General features: G+C 41.6%; 1 pseudogene across 1 annotated transcript in view; it reads left to right on the top strand.

The window, feature by feature from the left end:
- The first annotated feature begins 1,058 nt into the window (after window positions 1-1,058).
- The window catches only part of LOC149262440 (integrin-linked protein kinase 1-like), a 265,252-nt pseudogene continuing 241,130 nt past the window's right edge, over window positions 1,059-25,180 (top strand). The window contains exon 1 of the transcript XR_016259129.1: window positions 1,059-2,308. The product of XR_016259129.1 is annotated as an integrin-linked protein kinase 1-like (transcript). The remainder of the gene's footprint in view (window positions 2,309-25,180) is intronic.

The following is a 25,180-nucleotide window of genomic DNA, read 5'->3' as shown; positions in this document are numbered from 1 at the left end:
TTGATTAACAAGACAAACAAGTATAAGGAGGTACCAAGATTGAAGAATAAAAAATCATGTGTTATGCATGGAGTGAGTTGACTTTACCACACCTCTCTTAAATACTATAAAAAGCGACAAAGTAATGAACACCCCACCATTATTACCACCTCACCCCAACCAAAAATAAACAAAATACAATATTTAAAAAAAATATTTACACGAATAAAATTAATATTCACAATAAAATCATCTAATTTATTTATATCAAACATCTATCACACCACAAATCTCTTACTTACACCTCCTTAAAACCACTGGCCTTTTGTTAATACAACCTAGGTTAATACAACCTAATGGAAAAACACAATATAGTTTGATCGAAGAAATCATGAATGGTTGACATAGTCTTTAGATTAAATATTCTATACAAAGAATATTAGCCCAACTTGCACGCCAAAAAATCTAGTCTCGAGTTTATCATTATCATTCAATTTTTAATCTACTATAAAATTGATTGTTCATAGAAATCTATAACACGTCATAGAGATAAAGACATAATCTATTATTACAAAATGACAATATAAGATCCAATCGCATCCAGCTTTCCGACTTTTTCAGAAATGTTAACCATTTAATTAATATATAAGAAAAATAACGTAACTTAACTATCTTGTACAAATATATACATTACATATTCTATTAAAAAGAAATATATATATATATATATAACCATTTCATAAATCTAGCAACTCTACTCATTTTACACAATATGTACTTTACATTAATTAAATCAATTCATAAAGTCCGTACTTTACATTAATTAAATCAATTTATAAACAGACTTTATGGTAATTGTTTACCATTCCTGTAAAAAGGGAATTCCATCATACATAATTAATGAGCCTTAGCACGTGAGATTAATTGTATAGAATTCCTTAATTTTGCTAACTTTTCAGTCATCTCTGAACTGTCATCAGTGGTACAAACTTCGAAGTAATTGTAAAGAACTGGTTGTGAATGATGCTGTTATTATTATTTTTATCTTCGTAACAGAAACTGCGTTGAAAATTGCATTTGCCTTACAATGCACCAATATCCAGGCATCGTTTTAGAATGATTCCAACTGCTACTAGCGATGAATCATAGTTTTACTTGGAACTTCGGTAATGGATCATGTTTCTTATTAAAATTTTTATTTGCTTGCTTGCAACAGACTTGAAGGATATCAGAGGTTTCCAAATCTCCCTGTATATAAAATTTATTAAATCAATTTCTCAAAATTCGACAAAAATCGGTTGAAAAAAAATGTATTTTCAGTAACACATCAAACTCCATGAATCTCCTGCCAAACCTTATGATCAATGCTTCTGTCAAGGGGTCGCCGAAGCACATTTTGGGTTTTTTCGGTTACTCCATCAATTCATTATAGGGGTCAAATTGGGGTTTTTGCTTGCTCCATCAATCCATTCCAGGGTCCCAAACCTAGATTTAGTGAGCCATGGGTACCGAGAGACAGCACAGAAGCTAGAAAGAAAGAAAGGAGTGAGAAAACGTAGGTCCCATACTAGTGGCCACGTTTGCTGACGCTATTCACTATTTAGGTGCTCAGAGAGGACGTCAAAGCCAATGATGATGAATTCCCGATGCCCAATCCGCGGTCACGGGACGCATTCAAACCGTAAGCTGGTGGTCGGCTGAAAGGCAAAAAGGAATAAAACACACCATGAACGTGCACTGCCTAGTTACAGTCTGTGCGTGGAATTATAAACGCAACCACGCTGTATCTTCTGAACTCCTGGCCAATCCGCGTGAAAATCTGGGCATACCCCTATCATAAAACTCTCCAAAATCTCAGAATTCTACGGGCTCCGCAACGATGGACGTCGTAAGGGAGATGAAGCGCAGTGTCAGCAGGCAATTTTCGTTGGATTCGTTGAGAAAGAGCGGGAGGAAGTTCAGCCATGGGAGGCAGAGCTCTTTTGAGCCCAGCCGGTATGTGAAAACATACATGAGATTTAGCTTCGGGAGACAGTCTTCTTTGGATCCCAATAAGAGGAATAATGAAGATATAGACAAATTGAAGATTGACAAATCGTGGGTTCCGGAGCAACTGGATGCTACCATGCAGATGCTGTTTTTGGCCTGCAATGGGGATGTGAAGGGCGTGGAGGATTTGTTGAACGAGGGCAAGGTGGACGTAAACAATGCAGATTTTGATGACAGGACGGCTCTGCATGTGGCTTCCTGCGAAGGACATGTTGAGGTAGTTAAGGTGTTGCTGAGAAGAGGAGCCAATGTCAATGCCCGGGATCGCTGGGGTAGCACGGTGAGCAATTCATTATGCTCATGCCCTTTTTTACTTGTTACAAGTATTTTCGATTTTGATTGGTCTGTCTGGAGCTACCAATCCCAAGTCCTCAACTCAGAATCAATGTGTTACAAATCCATTTTGAAAATAACTGTAGTAATATTTAATATCCCAACTCCTTAACGCAGAATCAACTCAGAATCAATGTGGTACAGAACCATTTTAAAAATAATAGTAATAATATTTGATTAAGGTCACGGCCTAGATTTCAAATTGAGGGATGAGACCTGGGACGAGGGACTCCATGGTGCAGCAATTTGGCTGTTTAGTCTCTGGAGATATACATATCTTACACATACGGATTCGAACCTGTGACCACCAAGGTGGTAATACATATTCTAATTGTTAAGGAAAGAGAATTGATTTTTGCACCTCTCCAAGGGCAATGGCTCTACTACATCATGGGAAAAAAAATTCCCATGATATTCATTGTTCTCGCGCCTGCTTTAATTCTCCCTTTTTGATTATTTGTTCAAAAAGTCGAGGGTTTTGAAGGATTGAAATGCTTGTTCTCCTGCCCAATGTTGGTTCCCTTCACATTTTCTGGCTTGAAAAGATGAAGATAGAAGGGTTCTATCCATCATAATCACATCCCTGTAATCCTCACTGTAATTGCTTTTTTATCAGTAAGTGGATATGTTTGCTCGTTGGAATCGGAGAGCAAACTCTGCAGTTAACTTGGCACTACGCACCACAGATTGACCAGTGAACTTGAATATTGGATCAGCATCAACCCTCTGTGAATCTTATTCAAGTAATCATTCTCCCCAGAGCTTTTGCCAGGTTGATTTATGTATATGTGGAATTCAGGAAATTGCATTGTAATTGGATTCTTACGCAGCGCAATTTATGTGACTCATCTCTGATCAGGATCTAGAAGAACACACCAGATAACAATCACTTGACATGAGTTTTGGGTGGGCTAAGTTGTATTTTTTTTTTTTGATTTATAATTTATTTTGGATTTGTTTATGTGCACACATGATAAGTCAGGCAACTTTGCTTTCTTGAATTTATCGATCTGAGGTACCGTGGACTTCTTTGGCACTGGAGCTAATGCAGTTGGGCAAACGTTACAGAAACGATCACATACCCACCTCAATCAAAAGATCAAACAAATTTTGTCCTTTATCAAGACTAACATTCTATGAAATTGTCTCATGTGATGGGCTACATCGGGACCTTATTTAGTGAGTGCGCGATGCTTTGTGTATTGTTTAAAAACTGCATTGATTCCAGTGCCAAAGAAATCCATAGACTGCTACCTGCCGATGAGTTAGGAATTTTTTAGAATCAGCTCAATTTATGATCGGTGCCTGGCACTATGTACCTGCTGATGAGTTAATTTATGATCAACACCTGGCAATATGTACTGCAACAAGCTGCTAACCAGAAAGCAGACCAGATCTGTTATTATCATGGTGATTTTGTCTGTAGATCTATTCTTATTATACTCTGGAACATAACCTATTCTAAGAAGAGCATAGAAGAGTAGCGGGAAAATGTTTTTTGAATTTTAAAAAGGATCATGGAAATTGAGTTAGAGGATACATCTACAGTACGGTTTAATTAGGTATTCTATACCATAGTTAAGATGGGTTTATTATTAATGGCACTTCGAGTTGATTATTTGATCTAGATTATGAGTAAGACAGGTTTAGTTATTATATATGGCACCTTTTGGATGAAATCACCTAAAAGGGGTATTAATTGTCATTTTAGTTCTGGTTTGCATATCACATTGTAGGCTTATCAACTCGTTTGAAGAGACTATACTTATGCTTAAATAGAAAGTCAGTTGACTACAGTATGTAGTTTCTAAATATGATAGTTGTCATGCATTTCTGGTTGCATAATCCTGAGGTCTCAAAGTTCAAACCCATGTGGTAGCCTTCTCTATTTGCCCATGCTCTAATGGTCCGAGGAATGTGGACAAGCCTCATGGAATTTTCTTGAAAGGGGTTAGGGCTTGACTGATTTGGGGTCCAGGGAATACTAATAAAAGATACATGCATCTAGGTGGGGGTATCTTTGAGTGGTGAAATGACTCTACTGTAACTTGTGTGCTTTGAGGATGATGCACCCTTGTAGGCCCATATAAGCTACGTTGGGGCCTTTTTCAATTCATCAATGGGTATATTAAGGGATTCTATTAGTGATTATGTTCAATTAGTTATTGTTAACATCCCATCAGTGTATTAGAGGATGTTCACCTTCCTCAATGTGTATATTAAGGGATTCTATTAGTGATTATGTTCAATTAGTTACTGTTAACATCCCATCAGTGTTTAGCAGATGTTCACCTTCCTCTTCTCCTATGTCCAGGATAGGTCTCATACCCAAATGAGGCTTACAAGAAAATGTCACCAGCCTGTGAGAAATAATGCACTTATAGGCTCTTTAAATTAACCTCTATAATTCATTCAAACCCTTAGATTCCATTGGTATAGTTTTTAGTAACATTTAATTTTGTTATGTCTAATTGAATGCATGCATGTATGGTGTTTTGCGCATAAATGTAGTGCGATCCTTGTTTTTCTTAGGCTTTGACCTTTTAAATATGACAAAGCTACAATGTTGTGTTAAGATAACTTATGAAGTTTGTTAAATCTTGGAATCAACTTTAATTATGGCTTCGAGAATTGTTATTTTTTTCCTCTATGAGCTTAAAACCATAATAGGGGTCTTTTATTTTTTATTTTTTGCATGATTATAATTTATGAGTACCAAAAAGGTGGGATTATACATGACATCTCTTTAGGTAAGGTTGGGCATAACAATTTACATTTTCATTAAATTTAAGATTGTATTCTTCATAATACATGTTCATATGAGAGCCAGTGCCTTACAAGTCGTTTGAGAGGAGATATGACATGATACCTTCAAAGAAAAAAATAACTATAGAAGTAAAATTTAAGCAGAAAACTTGATCCTTCGTCATTGAAAAATTCACATGCCTTCATAATCATACAAGTTCGTAATAATCGTTGGCTTTTTGAATGGTCCTTGTTGTCAAGTCTTGAATCAGGGTTTGTCCAAAAAAGGATGTGCGACAAATGGTTGTGCTTGCGATCATAACCAGATTAGAAAGGGGATCAATCATGTGTGTGGGTGCTAGGGTTCATGAGGATCTGTAATGTTCCTAATTAGGAAAAACAGTGATATACAAAGCAAAATAATACATGCAAGCACAAAATTCAGACAAATCAGTAAACACCCATGAGACCACCAAAAATGCCATCCAACTGAGACATTTTATTAAATGTATGGAGCAAGAGTACAATGGAAGGAATGCACCTAGGCTTGCCTCAAAGGCAAGCTTTACAAGACACAGGTGAGAAAGCACAATGCTAAGATGAGAGAGTGAGCTGCTCCAAATATGCCCTGCGCTGCCCCAGAAAATTGCATTGTCTGCTAGAAAGATACTGCTGAAAGACCCACCTCCACTGACCAAAAAATTCTGCAAAATTAGCCCCAAGCTCCTCTCAAATAACCCACCAAAACCCAGAAAGGGTTTGGTCTGGTTCTGACCTCCGAAAATTGGCCCCAATTACCATGTCGTCCTCAACTGTTTGGGAAATACGGCCTGTCTGCAATTCCCCTGAAAAAGCCCTCCAATCACTGCCAAAATGTTGAGTTTCACAACCCCAAAGATCCCTTTAAGTTCCCCGGCAAAATCCAACTCCCAAACCTTTTCCCTAATCTCCTACGTGTGCCCAAGAAATGGCTCCTGGTGAGTGGACTTCACTCTGCCTTCAAACAACAATCTTCTGGCACCAAACTCCCCCACTAGCTCAGTTTTCCCCTGGAGCAACTATGTAAAATATCTCCTGGCAAACACCTCTCGGAAGATAGCTGAAATGGGCAGTACATGGTCCTCTACTGCGTCCTCTTGGAGTATGCACTGGCTGAGAGAAGGTTGTACGATGTGCTCTGAAACTCCTCCAATCTCCCCTCCAAATTGGTACAATCTTACCTCCCTAGGGTGGCACTCGTAGTCCACCGAAAGAAGGGTGAGCTATCCCCTTGGAAAGCTCTGCGCTAAACAACACTATGACCTGGCTAAGCAGCTCGAGCAACAAGAGAAATGTGTAATTGACAAAGAGCCCCTAAAAGTTGCTAAGGTCCTTCTATTTATAAATTTGAGCTGCCTTCCCATGTGGGCCCATCCATCAAGCATTTCGACCCCCTTGGCAAATTGAATTCCCTTCTAAGGAAATGCGTATTTCTAGTGGGTGTGGCCCCCACGTCCCACCAGCAAAAAGATTTTCGGCCTCCCTTTTCCTAAGTCTTAGCCCAAAATTTTGTGGGTCCCATAGTAAACAAAATTGCCAAAATTGTGATAATAAACTCAAGGAAATTATTCTAGGAAGGGACATTACAGTCCTCCCCTCCCAAATGTTGCTTGTCCCTAAGCAACTGCAGTGATGGATGCTCAAGTATGTGCTCACCCTCCCAAGTGGCATCCTCATCCGGTAAGTTTCTCCAGCGTACTAAGTATTTTCTGATGGTTCTGCTCCTCAACTTTCTTTCTCTAGTCTCCAAAATGGCTTTCGGATCTAAAACCAGATGCCCCTCATCATCTAGTGGAGGTAACTCTATAGTTGTTGTCACCTGCTGTCCCAACACCTTTTTGCAGCATGAGACATGAAAGACATGATGGATCTTGCTCCCTGGTGGAAATGCCAACTCATAGGCCACCTCTTCAACTCTCTTGATCACCTGGTACGACCCATAGAAACGGGTTGTAGCTTCTCGGCCCTCTTCTGTTTTATTGTGGACTGACGATGTGGCTGTAGCCGCAGGAAAACTAAGTCTCCCTTCTCAAACTGCCTCTCAATCTTGTGCTTGTCTGCGTACACTTTCTGTTGGTTTTGGGCCATCAGTAAGTTATCCTCGAGAACCTTGAGGATATCTTGGTTGTCTCGGATCCAATCTTTTTGGCCTTTGGGGCCGGAATGTCTCCAAAAACAATGTTAGAAAAATATGAAGCATCATAACCATACAAGGCTCGAAAAGGTGACATACTAATGGACATGTGGTGGGTGGTGTTGTAGCAGTGCTTGCCCAAATGCAACCACCGAATCCATGCCCTTTGCTGATTGGTCACATAGTTCCGTAGATAGCCCTCCAACCATTTGTTGACCCTCTCGGTTTGACTGTCTGTCTGTCGGTGGTAGATAGTGTTGGGGGTGAGCTTAGTGCCCACTAACCTAAAAAGCTCCTGCTAGAATGCCCCCATGAATCGATTGTCGCTGTCATTGAATATGGTCTTGGGAAGACCATGCAAGCGAAAGACCTCCTGGAAAAACAACTCTGCTACATGTGACGCAGAATACTGGGCTGGAATCACGCTGGAATGGCAAAGAAATGTGCATATTTGGTCAACCAATCCACTGCCACATAGATACAATCTCTGCCTTGCACCATAGGGAGCCCCGTGATAACATCCATGGAGATACTTTCACATTTCCCCTTAGGGATGGGAAGTGGCTGCAACAACCTGGCTGTATGGGTCAACTCCCCCTTGTTCCTCTGACAAGGCTCACACTCCTGCACATATCTCAACACATCTCCCTTGGGGCCTTTCCTTCTAAAGCACTATATGACCATCATGTATGTCTTTCGGAACCCCTGGTGCTCCGACAATGGAGAGTCATGAGATGCATGGAGAATCCTCTCCCTCAACTGTGAACCTGACACCAAGAATATGCGTCCTTTGTAGTATATGACGTCAGCCATCACCCTGTAATGCTCATCAGTGTGTGTACCCTCCAAAATCTCACATGCTCGCCAATCTTTGGAGTACTCCACCAACAACTGTGCCTTCCAATCATGGAAAATGCTCATGAGTGAAAGTGTCATTGGTCTCCTGGATAATGCATCTGCTACCACATTGTGTTTTCCCTTGACATTCTCAATATCAAAATCATAGGCCTGGACTTTGCTAACCTACCTCTGCTGCTTGTCATTGAGGCTCTGTTGCCCCATAAAATGGCGAAGATTATTGTGATTAGTCTTCACTCGGAATCTGTTGCCCACCAGATACTGCCGGAATTTGGCCAATGCATGCATAATGGCCAACGTCTCCTTGTCGTAAATAGAATATGACCTCTCATGTGGAAGGAGCTTCCGACTCTCAAAAGCGATGGGGTGACCATCCTGAGATAATACTGTGCCAACTCCCTCACCTAATGCATCGCACTCCAAGGTGAAAGGCTGAGTGAAATCTGGGAGTGCTAAAATTGGACAGCTGCTCATCACCTCCTTGAGGCGCTCAAACGCTGATTGCGCTCTATCTGTCCATGCGAAAGCCCCCTTCTTGGTTAGATATGTGAGGGGAGCTGCCAACTGTGAGAATCCCTTCATGAACTTCCTGTAATAGGTGCATATGCCCACAAAACCCCTCAACTCGGTCACATTCCGGGGCACTGGCCAATCCCGGATGGCCCTAATCTTCTCCTCATGCACCCTTACTCCATGCTCCCTAATAATATGCCCCAAATAGAGCATCTTTGTTAACCAGAACTCGCACTTGGTCAGTTTGGCGTAGAATTGTTGCTCCTCTAAAATGCGTAACACCACCTCCAAGTGCTGTAGGTGCTCCTTCTAGGTCTCGCTATAAATCAGGATGTCGTCGAAGAATACCAACACAAACTTCCACAACTGCAAGCGGAACACATGGTTCATGCATGACTGGAAGGTGGCAGGTGCGTTGGTCAACTCGAAGGGCAAAACCAAGAACTTAAAATGCCCATAGTGGCATTTGAAGGCCGTCTTGGGGATGTCCTAATCCCTCCCTCTGATCTGGTGGTACCCCATGTGAAGTCTATCTTAGAGAAGTACTTGGATCCTCTAAGCTCATCCATTCAACTCATCAATGCATGGAATGGGTTAGCAGTTCTTCAGGGTCTTCTTGTTGAGCGTTCGATAATCTATGCACATGCATAATGTCCCATCCTTCTTCTTCACCAGAACAACTGGTGAGGCGAAGGGACTAGAGCTCGGCCTAACGTGCCCAAGTGCCAACAACTCCTTAATGGCACGCTCAATCTCATCCTTGTAGGCCTTGGGATGTCTATAAGGAGTTGTGATAACTACTTGTACCCCCAACTCTAGCTCAATCTTGTGCTCAAATCCTCTGTCAAGGGGTTGCCCTGGTGGTATGTCCCCAAACACTATTGGGTACCTATCCAAGATGGCCTGTATATCGGGGTGTGGTAGCTTGGGCTGTCCCCCAACCTCTGAAACCCTCAACTCCATCGCCCATGCTATACCCCCATGCCTCAAGTCATCCTCCATTTTGTGCGCTGAAACTGTCTGTGGAGGATATGAATGCATACCTCGAAGAGCCACCAACTTGCCATCCGGCCTGATGAACTCCATCTCCAACTTCCTCCAATCTGTAGTGACCCGCCCAAGGGAGTAGAGCCACTGGACACTCGTCACCACATTGGTGTCCGACGCATCCACAACAAAAATTGATTTATCACCGAGTAGTTCACTATGGTCATTGTCAAAGCACGGACTTATCAAGTACATTGCATAGTCCTATCCCCTGACACCAAAATTGAAAACCCCTCGAACTCCTCTCTAGTGATTACCTCGCCTTTGAACCATCTGTACATCAATGAAATTGTGGGTGGCCCCACTATCTACCAAATCTAAGACACGCTGCCCTTGCACCGTGCTTTTGATCCTTAGGGTAAAAAATCTGGGAACCCCACGCAAAGAAGCAAGGACTCCCGCAGATGGTGTGAAAGGTGCTCCACCAGGTGGTGGTCCCCTCTCTGCACGAGTCTCGCTATCACCCCTGCATATCTCCAACTCCACGTCATCCTCGTGGTCGCTATCAGAGAATCCCTTAATGTAATGGGCCTTGCCCGCTGTGCATCTATGGCCTGGTGCCCAAGGCTCCTGACAAGTGAAGCATAGCTTCCTCCTCTGGAGGTCTCTCTTGGTCTCCTCATCTAACTGCCCATGCCCTGGGTTGCTCGCTGTGGTGGGGGCCTCGTGTCATGCCCCTTCTGTGGGTAGGGAGCCCGTGATGGTATGGGTGCTCGAGTCTTGGGGATTGCCCCTTGCAAATCCCTGGCACAAGTCACAACCTCCTGCAAAGTAGTGGGTCTGCAGGATTTCACCAATCCACGCAATGGCTCAAGCAAGCCCTCTACAAATGTGTACACCCTCCTGACATCGGACAAATATAGCACCATGAATGAGACCCTCAAAAACTTTGATATATACTGCTTTAGATGGCCAATCTGCATACTCTGGGTTAGCTCTCTGAAATGAGCCTTTGGGTCCCTCCTATCGAAACACTTCACCACTCTCCATGTAAAGTCCTCATAAGAGGTCACGCTGGCATGCCCTGGTGTGGTCAAGCCATGAAACCACCAGTCGTGTGCCTCTCCCTCCAAGTGCAAGATAGCCATTTTGATGGCTTCCACCTCTGTTATCCGATTAAGCCGGAAATAGGTATCCAGCTTCTCCACCCAAGCCCGAGCTGTAATCTTTCTTTATGAGAGAATGTCCAAATCAACCAATTTGCACATCAGAGAATTATAGTCAAAAGGTCAACCATTGACCACATTAAATGCCAAGTTCAATTAAGTCAAAGGAGAGATAAAGAGTCAACATTCTGCTCACTGGTCAAGTTTGGTCAAGGGGTCGAATTTCGGCCTGCAACTCTTGGTCAAAGGGTCGAAATTCAATCTTGTAATTCCACATAAGAAACTCGGTCAACAAATGGCCAATAATTCTAGAATAATTTAACCTCTAACCTTTGTCAAGAATTTGGTCAAACAACAACAAAAAGATCAAGTCAATTTGGTCAATGCAGAGAACAGAGAAGTCAACTTGTTGGTCAAACAAATCTTCTTCTTTTTTGCACGTGTGAGCAAATTCTCCTTGTGGGACAGGTCCAAATTGTTGTGTGTGTGATGATCAAATGAGTGAGTCGAATTGCCAATATATAGTTGTCCAAACAAGTGGGTTTTAACCTTGGGTCAAACCCCTTCAAGAGGTGGGGCCGACTTGGACAACTAGAAATCAATTTAATTCTCGTTTGATTTAGACAATGAAAATACCAACCGCGGCTACAATTTTCCAACACTCCCTCTTAGCTAGGAAGGTACTTTTCATTCTCTTTATTAGATGTTCAAATCTCATTATAAGGAAAGGTTGATAGCATCAAGCTCATCCCACGAGCCAAAACCCATGGCATCAGGGTTAGAATCCAACTGACCATGGGCTCAATCAATATTTTTCATGAGTGTTAGATCTAAGACTTTTGTGATCCATAATGTAGAAGAAAGTCTTTCAGATTAATCACATTGTTAGGATTTTGGTCGACGTTTCGAACCAACTAATGTGTTTCATCCCCAGGACTAGGTGAGAAATCCATCGACCAGAAGGAATAAATAGTAAGGATGTAACATTGCCCAGAGTTAGCCGTTAAAAACTAGTTGTTGGTGAATTGGTTAATAGGTAAAGAAAATAATTATTAAGGAGTTAGTGGTAAGGAGAAACTATTTGTTAAGGAATAAATAAAAATAAAATATCGAGTTTTAATATTATTGAATTAATGTAAATTAGTTATTTAATAATAATTATATCATTTTATTTGTTATAGGTTGACTAATTAGAAAACTAGTCGTTATGAATTAAAAATTATTAAAATCAAGTTTATAATATTTTAGAAAGGGATGATTAAGTTCTTCAAAGAGGAAGCCATGAAAAATAAATCGAATTAGAGTTAAAGGATAGCAAGAAGAAATATAATATAGAAATTTTATATTGTTATACACAAAAAAATAAAAAAATCTAATAAATAAATACATGAATAATTAAATGATAATAATAATAATAATTAATAAATAAAAATCGAAATAGGGGATCAAGGTAGGAAAAAAAATCCCATCTTCTTGAAGTGTTTAGAAATAATGGGTATAGCAGATCTCAAAGCCTCAAGGCCTTTCACAGAGCTTGCAAAGAGTCTAGAGTTAAGCCTGCTCGTGATGATCCTATCTCTAAGGTTCATCTCCCGTATATCCAAGGAACCACAGATAGGATTGCCCATATCCTCAAGAAGATTAATATCGCTTCTTTGTTCAAACCTCTCAAGACCATTAAGAACTCTCTTAGATCTGTTAAAGACCCTATTGATCCTAAGGACTTGAAAGGGGTCTACCTTGTTCCCTGCTCCTGTGGTATTCCCTACATTGGAGAAACAGGTAGATCTATTAAGCAGAGAATCAATGAGCATGCTGCAGACATTAGACACAACTGCTCCCGCTCATCAGCCTTAGCCGAGCATGCAGAAAAATCAAAACACCATGTCTGCATTGAAGAATCCAAAGTCATCGCTAAGGTAGATCACTTCCACCACAGGAAGCTTAGGGAGGCAATTGAGATCGAGAGGCATGCCAATAATCTCAATAGGGATGATGGTTGGAAATTGAGTAAGAGTTGGATTCCAGCTCTCTCATCGTAACTCATCATTCTTTTCTTCTCCCCTGTCCTCCTCCTTTTCTTTTTGCCTTGATCCCTTATTTTTATTGATATATTTATTTTATTTATATATATATAGAGAGAGAGAGAGATATTTTTTATTGCCCTGATCCCCTATTTTCATTTTTATTGATTTATTTATTTATTTTTTCCTGCCTTTATCCCCTATTTTGATTTTGATTTATTAATTATTATTATTATTATCATTTAATTATTCATGTATTTATTTATTTATTAATTTTTTTTTTTGTTTTTGTCTATAACAATATAAAATTTCTAGTATTATATTTCTTCTTGCTATCCTTTAACTCTAATTCGATTTATTTTTCATGGCTTCCTCTTTGATGAACTTAATCATCCCTTTCTAAAATATCATAAACTTGATTTTAATAATTTTTAATTCATAACGGCTAGTTTTCTAATTAGTCAACCTATAACAAATAAAATGATATAATTTATTATTAAATAACTAATTTACATTAATTCGATAATATTAAAACTCAATATTTTATTTTTATTTATTTTTTAACAACTAGTTTCTCCTTACCACTAACTTCCTAATAATTAATTTCTTTACCTATTAACCAATTCACCAACAACTAGTTTTTAACGACTAACTCTGGGCAATGTTGCATCCTTACTATTTATTCCTTCTGATCGATGGATTTCTCACCTAGTCCTGAGGATGAACCACATTAGTTGGTTCGAAACGTCGACCAAAATCCTAGCAATGTGGTTAATCCGAAAAACTTTCTTCTATATTGTTCATGAGGCCAAACTCTCCAACCATATGAAATGGTTTTCTCAGTCAAGCCAAATGACCCAAGAGGGTAATCAAAGTCAATCTCTCCCACCATAACAATGGTCCAATGGTCAAACCCAATGACCTAAGAGAGTACAAAGGGCCCATCTCTCCAACCATAAACAAAGGTCTCTTGGTCCATGACTTGAGGGAGGAATCCATTTCTCGATATCAAACTCCCTGACTATATAGTCTCTCAATCAAACACAATGACTTAAGGGAGAGAACTCAAAATCAATGTCCCCAACCAAACCCACTAGTCTCTCGGTCAAACACAATGACCTAAGGGATCACTCCAGGCCTTAGAACCAACCTCCCCAACCATAATGGTTTCTTAGTCAAACTCAATGACCCAAGGGAGTAACCAAAACAATCTTCCCAACCATAAACCATGGTTTCTTAGCCAAGCCCAAGGAAGATTCATGATGCTATATAATCAATGCTGTCTCTCTCCAAGAGAAATTCTCAACCACTCTAAAATTCTCACAGAAGCAAGCAAACTTCATCTTGGACAGTGGCTTTATCAACAACTTGCTTATCAATAGAAATGTATTCGAACCTCACAACTCTTCTTTGGACAACATCGCATATATATTGACACTTGATCTCAATGTGCTTCAACCTGTCATGAAAAAGCAAATTCTTAGAAAGCTTCACACAACTTTGATTGTCACATTATATCACGGTCAATTCCAGTGCCTAATAAAACAAACCAACAAACAACTTTCGAAGCCAAACTGCTTCACAATAGGCTGAACAATTAGTTGTATACTCAGCTTCAACCATGCTATGCGCAACGCAGGTCTGTATCATACTCATCCATGATATTCAGGCTAAAACAACATCTAGAAGTGCTCTTCTTGTCTTTAGAACATCCAAAACAATCAAAATCTCTAAATCCATGTAGCAGATATTTCAATGAGCCAATTAGTAGGATCAACCAAGTCAGAATCAGAGTCTCACAACTTCTTCAAATTTGTCATCACGGGAGTGTCTAGGGACTCATAGTCCATCATGCCAAATTTTAGAAGGATCTCAACAAGGATTTCAACGATCTTTTGTCACACTTCTAATCCAATGCATTAAACCTAGATCCTTCATTTAAAAAAATCAGCTCCCTCTTACACTAGACAAACAGGTCCTCAACCCTTGTTAGAAACATATCATCAAAATATGGTAGAAGGGCTCATCTTCAACAACTTTGTAGTATATATTACGATCAACATCGCTCTTCAATTCAAGCTCGAGGTGCCTAACTTCATAGTCTTCTCCCTCTTACTAAGGTAATCCTTCGCTTTGTACTTCTAGCAATCTTCATCTTGGAAGTCACAATTGACTTTTTGTTTGACATAGATCAAAACAAGCTTCAATATGGCTGATTTGTTTGCTCCCTTTGAGTCCAGAGCTCATCCAATACAATATCTCTCAACATGAGTCTTCTTGTCACAAGCTTTACTTTGTTCTTCCAATATTTTCATCTATTGCCACAACCTTGGAAGCCTTCATTATGTACCTGCAATCCTCATTAGGAAGCCATGGAAGAAAAAATACAACCAAGCAAGATATGCAAAGACAAGAGACTAATAGTAAAAATAACAATAATAGTAATAATCAAGGAGAGATATAAAATACTTATCTTTTGAGAACATGTCGGCTCCCTCTTGATCTTAGCCTTCTTGCATCCAACTTGCAAATCAACCTTGTCCACATCATCATCATGATGTCATTCCTTCCTTGCAGGAGCTAGGGTTTCTTCTTTCAATAGAAGCAATCAATCCTAGGGTTTTTTCCATAAACCCTAGGGCTTTCTTATCCAAGCCTTGTTGCTTGCTAGGGTTTACAAACCCTAGATCTTCAATTATTAGAATTAATGATGATCCTGATCTAATCAAATCAAGAAACCCTTATTTCACAAAATCATTGTAACAACAACAACATTTGCTTCTTAAAGACTTGCAATAAATTTCATCATCCAGGTCTTAGCCTTATACTCAAACATTCATGCAAACACTTAATATGTCTTTAGTCATTTATGACTTTATCAAGAGAGGCTTTGGTCTTCAAGGCTTGAAGAGGGACTTAGACAAGTGACATCTTTAGATTTAGCAGGCTTTTCAAAGAAGGTAAATAAGATGACCTTGCTTTCAATGATATATCACGATCTTAAAGGACAACTCAACATCTTCCAACCCTTATTCAATACTTGAGACTTCAAAGTAATGTCCTTCCTTTATACAACCTTTCAAGACATGCATAAGAGTAACACGATTCTTTTCATTTTAGCAATCATGTATTCTAGTTTAAGCATAATCTAGTCCCTCAATCAAGTAGACTCTGCTCCAACAAGTTCTGCACTTCAACCTTGAAAAGGCACTTGGCCTCCTTTTTCGTTATAGTCTTGTCCTAACTTGTTTTAGCAAGGTATATGCAATAACGCAAGGCATTTTGCAATCTTTGTAACTTCAGCAGAATGTTCAATGCTGTGTAACTTTGACCAACCATTTGATCTGAGATGGTTACACATCTTCCTATGGAGTAATACAAGACATAGCAGACTTTGCATCTTCAACACTTTATACACAGGCTTATTTAAATCAGCCCATATCATCATACCGCTCGTCATTAGATGTATGCACAACTGCCCTTGGTTTGTCATAATACTAGGTCTTCTTTCCTCCTTTCAAGTTTGAGTGGCCATGGATTATAAAATAGATATCATTCTTCAAATGCTCTATCAAGAACCATATGCAGTACAAGGTTCATGACATATCTTGGAAGAGCATAGATATATCATACTTCATCCTTTTGATGTGAAGGTTACATGTTTCCCTTATATGGCGGTGCCACAGACACAAGCGTTTCACTCATCTGAGAGAAACATCCTATGCAACTCCAACATCAGATTGTGGAGAGATTGAAGAGAAATGAAGCTAGTTGCAAAATGTGTGATAGCAGGATGGACCAACTCCTTGCCCACTGTGAACTGTCTCATGAGTGTTAGAACAAATGTATGATTGTAAATATATTTTGTAACAGTCCTAGCCGACTCAACAATTTCTTTGATCCAAGGAACTTTTCCCATGTCCTATAGCATCAAATCAATGCAATGGGCGGCACAAGGAGTCCAATATAAGCTTCGATACCTCTCCATGAGCAACTTGCTGACGACAACATAGTTAGCGACATTGTCTGTAATGACTTGGACAACATACTGCGAACCCATCTCCCAGATGAAGTTATCCAATACCTCACATAATGATGGTGCATCTTTAACATATGCAAATGCATCAATAGATTTTATAAACATTGTCCCCCTGGGACAATTAACCAAGAAATTCAGAATGGACTTGCCCTTCCTATCTGTCCAACCATCTGACGTAATGGTGCATCCGTGATCTCCCATGATTCTTTTAACTCAACAAATCTCCTTGTGCAATTAGCCTTTTCCCCTTGAAGGTGATGCAACAATGGCAACAACTTCAAACATGGAATGGTAGAATGGGTTGTTCTTAGAAATGTTGAATGGTATGTCACTCCATAGAAAGCATATCACCATAATTTTGTCAGCTTCTTCCTTCTCCTTCGATTTCACCATTGATTGAATAGAAGGTTGCCCCCTAAGCACGGATCTTGGCATAAAGAAAGGTCAGGATGTTGGATGCTGAGGGGCTAGGAATTGCAAAATGCGAGCTCGAGGATTAGATTTTCCCCACTCTTGAGATTATTGTGGAAATACTCACAAGCTCAAGCCTCACTTCTTCCTTTTGATCTCTCTTCTTATCCATTTGAAAAATGGCTTGGTTTGCAATATGGATAATTTCTGGATTATATGTTTAGAAAAGATCCACTTTATTCCTTGGTATTATGTAATATCCCCAATTTTTAATCTTCATGTGAGGAGGTCAGTGAAGATCCTTGGGATGGTGCTAAGCATAGCGCAATTTTGAAATTCAGGTATGGGAGGCATAAGGACTTAGGAGAAATTTCAGCCTTGGTGGATTGTGGGGGCCACGAAAATAAGGCAATTCGACCCTTGGGGATAATTCGCACTTGTGAAGGAAGAGAGAGAAAGAAAGGGGGTGCAAGTTAGTGGAAAATGGGGTTCACCAAGAGAGTGAGGACCAACTTCTCTAAATAAGACAATGAGGCCTCCATTTGGTATCTTTTGACAATCTAACTTTGAACACAAGTTTCCTTGAGTTGTTTGGCCAAGTAAACTAGTGCTGTTTAGCACAAGGAATTCCCAAGCGAGAATTCCACCTCTACCTTCGGTGAACTTCGAGTGTCACCCTAGGAGAGTATTTTAGAACTTAGTGGGGAGAGTTTTGCTGGAGTTCATGGGACACATCAGCGCTTGCTTTAGCTATTTCGAACTTCCAGGAGGACGCATGGGCATAAATCGTACCATTGAGCTGAGGGAGTTTCAAGAGGAATCCAGGCTAGCGAATTTAGGAGAAATTTCATTGAGGGTGGACCAACATTTGGGGAGAATTTTGGGGCTGAAAGTTACTGCTCCTGAGAGAGCCAAACTTTCCATTTGAGGGCCCGAGCAGAAGTGTTACTGGGCCGAATTTGTGGGGTTGGATTCATCTTATTGGTGTTGGGTTTTGGAAGGAATTTCACTCACATCTTCTGAGGAAAATTTTTCGGGCAATCCTATAGTTAATTGAGAAGGAATTTATGACATATTCAACAGTTTGAATCGTGAGGGACATAGACACTGTCAAGGAGGGCGTAGCACCAAATTTGGGTAATTTCGGGAGGTTGAAATTAGCCCAAATTACTTTTGGGTTTTGCTGGACTAGCTTCAAGGAGTCTGCTCCTAATTTTGCAAGATTTTTGGAGGATTTTTGGTGTGCCAAACCAAAAGAATTATTTGGCAGCCAGTGGGGAGGAGTGAGCTCAAATTTTGGGTTCGGGGTGGTCGGTAAAATTAGGCCAGATCATTTCTGGGTCTTTCTGGGTTTATTGAGGAGAGGCCAAGATCAATTTGGCGGAATTTCTTGAGCAGTCTAGAAGGCTCAAACAGGTGTCCCTTTCCAGCTAGCAGTGCAAATTTTCAAGGTAGTGCAAAGCCTAGAGGAGCAACTACTTCCCATCATCCGGGCACCTTGTTTTCTCACTTGGGATTTGTCTAGCTTGCATTTGGCAAGCCCAGGTGCACTTGTTCTTGCCAATTGTACTCCTACCATGATAGATAATAAAATGGCTCAGTCTCTTTGGAGTAAATTGTGATGCGCTAATATTTCTGCGGTGTTTTTGATTTTTGGTTGCATGTAAGAATTTTTTGGCTATTATCACTTAATATTTCCATTAGGAATATTACAATGGTATCAGAGCCATGATCTTGGCCAACTGTGGGGTAGCCAACAAGATCATGGAAGATTTGGGCATGTTTGCACTGTGACGAGTGAAACTGTAGATAGACCCATGGCTTAGGGGAGATTCAGTATGCAGGAATTCTAGGGTGGAATCTGCTGGAACGATGAGAAGTTGGCCCATTTAAGGAGGGTGACAAACCAGATCCATCCTCATCCTTACAGTAGAGACACTAGAGGTATGTAGGTCGTGGGGGCGCAACCATCTACACCATGTGGGGAAAATTGACAACATCAGGGGCAGTTAGAGGGTGAGACCAGGAGGCGCTTTTGCTGGGGGAGACATGGCTTTAGATATTAGGAGCCCGAGGAGGAGGTTGAGCATGACATTGAGAGCGCACATGATGGTGAGGAGCACATTGAAATACCATGTGTGGTGCAAGAGTCACCATTATTAACCACCTCTTTGGTATCCCAGTTGACACCTTGGTTGAGAGGATAGAGCCTACACCCACAGAGCCATCTATTGAGGAGGTGCCATCCATGGATGAGATGCCGATAGTTGCTGAGGTATCTAGAGTTGTGACCGAGTCTGCAGGTGATAGATGCCCTTGACAATGTCATCAGTTCCGGGTCGGCCTTCTAGCATTGAGAGAGAAGGCCACGACAGTACGAGAGGCCATTTTGCAGCAAAACGAGGGGCTGGAGGGCATGAGAGCGGTTTGTGCTGAGTCAACAACCAAACTGACTTGCGTTGGGGAATGGTTGGATTCCATAATGGTCCAGCTAGAGTGCACATTAGAGCATCAGAGCAGCCCTGTTCAGGCATACATAGATGGGCTTGGTAGCATGAGTAGGTTGCCTCTGCACATTGGAGAGGGAGAAGCAGAGTCACCTCGACATATTTTATGTGTTGACCAGGATGATGAGATGAGGCGACATGAGTTGCACAGGGTGCAACATTCGCAGGATGGGGGGCCAGTTTCATGTACGGGAGTTCAATTCAAGCCCTCGATCCTTCCCTTGGGGTTGGATGGCCAAAGGTATTGAGTTGGTACCTGATGGGGCTAGCTAGGTTTTTCGATACACCCATGGTTGGGAGCATAGTTCAGTCGGGGCTGTGGGTTACTAGAGGGGCTCGAGGGCCAAACTATTTTTGGGATCTAGGTGGGACTCCCCATCACATCATGGAGTCAGTCGAAGATGGTAGTAGCTGTGCGTTGGATCCGGGGATTGAGTACACACATACCCACAAATTTCCATCAGAGTTTCGAGCAGCACTAGTGGCTGATTGCACTGACAGGGGAGTAGGTAGACTCCGTGAGTTGTTCTGGCATGGAGTCACAGGATGATCATCATGCTCTAGAAGGGGCTGATTGGAGGAGGTGGCATCGGGCCACCAGACAAAGCATTGTACGGGGATGAGGATTTTTCGTAGATATGTGGGGTGCAGAGGACACTAGGTAGCAACACCTTAGTGAGACCGCCACTGGCACGTAGGGAGGTTTTCTAGTCAAATCTCTCCGAGGTGATCAGGAGGGGAGGTCCACCTCTCCGAGGTCATGGAGGTGTGATAGTAGAGATGGCGATCTTGATAGGGTACAAGTTGTTGCACACTGACTCGGCCTTTGGCTGTGGCATTCTTTGGTGTATAGAGATATGTAGCGATGAGCGCCTCTTGACTATATCAATAGGGATTTGCATACAGTGATAGGGGAGCTGGTTGTTGTCCCTTGATGCCCTCGTCATGAGCAGTAGGGCACAAGAGACTCACTTGAGGCGGATGGATGTGACCCAGAGTATCGTGGACAACAGAGGAGTTTTCCCGTTGGGGCAGACAAACTAGAGCGTGTTGGCATGTGGAGGCACAGGGATGACATGGTCTATTGCAGAGGTAGCACATACTTTGCCAACGAGTCCTCACTTGAGGGTATGATTATAGGGGATCTGTATGACACACCTTCGGTAGGGCATTTTGAAGCATTGCAGGGGCATGCGATGCAAAGGATGATGGACCTTTTCTGTAGGAGGGCATGTAGGCTTCTGACTGTTTTTGGGTTTACCATTAGTAGACAGGATGGTAGAGTTTGTCGTTTGACTAGGCAGGAGCAAGGCCGTGGGGTATACACCAAATTTTCCCTTGATATATGGAGCCTATACTTGCAGGGATCAGAGGTGAGACGCGGATAGATCCCAATAGTTGTCAGAATTGTGTCGTCGCAGACTTGGGAGTCAGGGGTTCAGTTGATGAGTGGATTAGTCCACTTTGAGATGAGTAGGATCCTGACAGAGAGAGATCTAGCTTATTCTAGGGAGATCACTGAGGCTTTCTCCACGTGGCGAGGTGGGTATTCCCTGTTGTTGCTTAGGATCGAGGCTAGCCATGGGGAGGGAGGCTTGGGCATTGCTGAGTTGTCTTCGCATGTTGGGCATAGCTTTGGTCATTTCCTGTATGATGGTCGAGGGATACAGGAAGGGAGGGCCCCGTATGAGCATGTTGGACAACCAATTATAACTAGAGAGTTGCAGCGTTAGCATGGCAGTTTCCTTTTGCGATTAGCACGGGATCTCGGCCTCTCAAGGCTTGGCAGTTCAACACATACAGGGATGCACTTGTTTCTACAAGGGAGGATCATACAGGTCTTCCATTGGGTTTCAATTGCACAGAGAGTAGTGCGCCCCCTAGAGATCCATTGATGACTTGGGGCACTGCGCTAGTATGGTAGGATGATTGGCACATGTGGTTCTTGGCAGTCATTGGAACTACGTAGTGGCAGGTAGTAGGATTTGGGAGCGATGTGCTTCCAATCTGGCTATGGATTCAGGGTTCCATCGGGTTAGAGGATTACTTTGTTTTACGAGGATCATGGGGATGACAGAGACAAGATTGCATCCTCCTTCGGATGACAGGTCAGAGACTATCAAGATGATCACTACGAGTCGAGGAAGGCCTTTCTCACTATTGTTTCAACAAGAGAGTGAGCGTGGATTGGTAGATGGTGACCTTGGTGGGGTGCCCTGGCAAGATAGACTGCGCATAGTGTATGGCAAAGGTTTATCGGAGTGGATGACTCTGCAGGAGCATGAGAGGATCGCAGTTATGACTAGACCGGTGCAACATCTACTTGGTAAACTCACTTGGAGATTAGTTTAGTACCTGGGATCTATAGGATTGAGCAATTGGGTTATAGATTGGGGAGAGTGGGTTCTCAAAGGGGGAGATCACCCAAATCTGCCATTGGGACTTTCTTTGATAGCAAGCACTTCACTTCCCAGGGACTAGTTGAGATGGGATAACACCTCACTTGGGGGGCTATGTGATGGGCAGGAGGTGGCCGTGATTGACACGCTAAGGTTAGGGATCTATCTTATGAGACTTGGATTGTACCTTCAGGAGTTCTCTCTTGAGGCACCTAGGATCGTTTTTCCAGTGGGACGACTTACTGAGGAACAATGTTTTAAAAACCGGAACCGGTGACCGAACTGGTCCACCTAATGAACCGGGTTACCGACCGGAACCGGTCGAACCAGGACTGGTTAGGTCTAAACGAACTAGTTTTAGAAAAATACATTAAATAATTAATTTTTAATGAAACAAAACTATTTTTAAGATTTAAAACCATGATTCCAAGCCAATAAAGACAAAATATGCAAAGTTTGCTCATTTATATACCATGTAAAGGTGAATATATCAAAATGGCACCGAGTGCAATACATATCATTAACAAAATACATAAGCAATGAGGTTCTAAATGGTCTCTAGAGTGCAAAAAAAAGCCTACAAACTATGGGGCCAGTGGCCTACTACAAGACTCAAGTCTACATATATGATAATAGTGATCAACATTATCACTTGAAACTTCTCATGAGTCATCATGATCAACCTCAGTTGGTTGAGTCTCGACTCCCAAACTTTGCAGTCACAAACTTCTCTATTGGTTTAGTGATTTTTGTCTCAAATTTCTGAAGGTATTTTGCCTTAATATGCCCTATTACTTCATTTGGTGCTCCACAAGGCTTTACATGGCCTCCTATCCCAACCAAGTGTTGCTTGAACCTATTAATACCCCCTCCTTCAATGGATTTTTGGCAATATTTGCAGATCATTTTGCCATCAATCACATCACAATGAGCCCATGCAGTATCTTTGGCTTTTGGAGGCATGATGACTACTACTTAGCTTAAACTCTTTGTTGTTCCACTACTCCAGCAAAAACTCAACACTCTCCAAGCTCCCAATCAAACTCACAAATACTCCAAATGAGATGTGTGAGACAAATGAGAGGGAGAAGGGCCTTTTAAAGGCTTGGAGAGGGTGTTTTTGGAGGGAAAGGACCCTTACTTTCCCTCCAAAACACCCTAACCACCTTGGATAAATCACTGCATGAGTCCTTCGCGGCTATCGCAGTTAACCGATCGGTTTAGGACGGAACCGACCGGTTTGTGCTGGTTAGGGCTCAAAATTGGCAAAATGGGGTTGTTGACCGGGTTTTTCAACCGGTTTGGACTGGTGGCCTTACTGACCCGCTGGTTTGATCGGTTATCGGTTTCGACTGGCCGGTTTTAAAAACATTGTTGAAGAATTGACAGGGGCTTGGCAACATTAGAGTTTTCTGTTGATTGACAGTAGGTGGGAGGACTCTCGCACTCATACACTTTGTGTTTGCAAGAGGAGCGAGGGGCACCTCACATTGAGCCAAATAACTTGGGACCCTATAGTATCGGGGGACTCCTTTATGACAAGATAGGGCATGGATTAGGAGTGGCTTAGTGGTACAATTGGGACCACGGTATTGCTTGCAATGACAAGTTGGGTTATCAAATAAGGAGAACACTTGTTTGAGCACTGCTTGAGGACAAGCAATTTTTGGCGGGGAGGACTGTAATATCCCCAATTTTTAATCTTCATGTGAGGAGGTCAGTGGAGATGCTTAGGATGGTGCTAAGCATAACACAATTTTGAAATTCAGGTATGGGAGGTAATTTTAATATGGGAGGCATAAGGACTTAGGAGAATAGGAGAAATTTTAGCCTTGGTGGAATGTGGGGGCCATGAAAAGAAGGCAATTCGACCCTTGGGGATAATTCACACTTGTAAAAGAAGAGAGAGAGAAAGGGGGTGCGAGTTAGTGGAAAATGGGGTCTGTTGATTTGGGGTAGCATCAGATGTGCTCTAAGCCTCAAATTTTGCAAGAAGGCTTGCGCACAGGTATTCCAAATAAACCATAAAGCGTTTTGGGAAATTCCACCCAGAAGTGATTTTATTAAAATAACTAATATTTTTAATGGGGTTCCTAAGTTTAATCTTAGGAAAATTAAAATATTAATGGGTATTAATCTAATCAGGGGTGAAACTTCTAGAAAAATCCACGGATCAAGCCAAAACGATCTGAGCCTTTGATTAAGATGTAATCTAGGCCGTTGGTTGTCCAATAGGAAGATATAAGAAGGGGCTTGAGGGTCATTTGGAAAACACAAAGAGAGAGAAAATCGATTTTTTCAAGTGAGTAGTTCTCAGGAGGAAAAATTGATTGAGGAGATCTCTTGCAGTTGAGGGGCAGGGATAGTAGCTTCCGGAGAGAGAGATTCCCAGTTGGAGATACATCAATAGAGAGAGGTAGTGAGTGATCCAGAAGCCTTGATGCAGAGGCTGACGTAGGGTTAGAAGGGCCACTTAGAACCAACACAGAGGGAGAGAGAGGAGTCCGAAATCTGCAAAGGAATTCGATTTTCAGAAGCCGGGAGCCAGGTTGTGAGACTGGGAGGTAGAAATCGAATTTCCTGGGCAGCAGATCAACCAGCGAGAGAAGCGACGGAACACCCAAAGGGCTTGACGCTGGGCTGACGCAAACACTGCGCAGAGGCAACGCAGAGGTAGCCAGAAAAGCTGGGGGGCAGTCAATTTGTTGTTAGATCAACCAAGATTTCTCAGTGATTTTGTGAGGTAAAACTCACAAAGATTCTGCTAGTGTTTCTCTCTGTAACTAAATAACCCTGTGAGGTATTCAGTTATGTATTCAAAATTTGCTACTGCTTAATAATAATAAACCCTCAGAGCTGTTGCATCGGTTTTCCCGCATTGGGTTTTATTGGGGACATTTTTCCAAAAATAATTGTCCTATGTGTTTTTATTTTCCTTGCTCAGTTTCTATGTTTCAGAATCATAATTAATTGGTGTAGGTTGCTTCACTAATTTAC

Source organism: Pinus tabuliformis, chromosome 6 (assembly GCF_031772625.1).
Source record: "Pinus tabuliformis cultivar Carrire ecotype Pingquan chromosome 6, CPIR1, whole genome shotgun sequence".
In the NCBI taxonomy this organism is placed as follows: Eukaryota; Viridiplantae; Streptophyta; class Pinopsida; order Pinales; family Pinaceae; genus Pinus; species Pinus tabuliformis.
The sequence above is the reverse complement of the archived record's forward strand: the minus strand, read 5'-3'. Positions and strand labels throughout refer to the sequence as shown.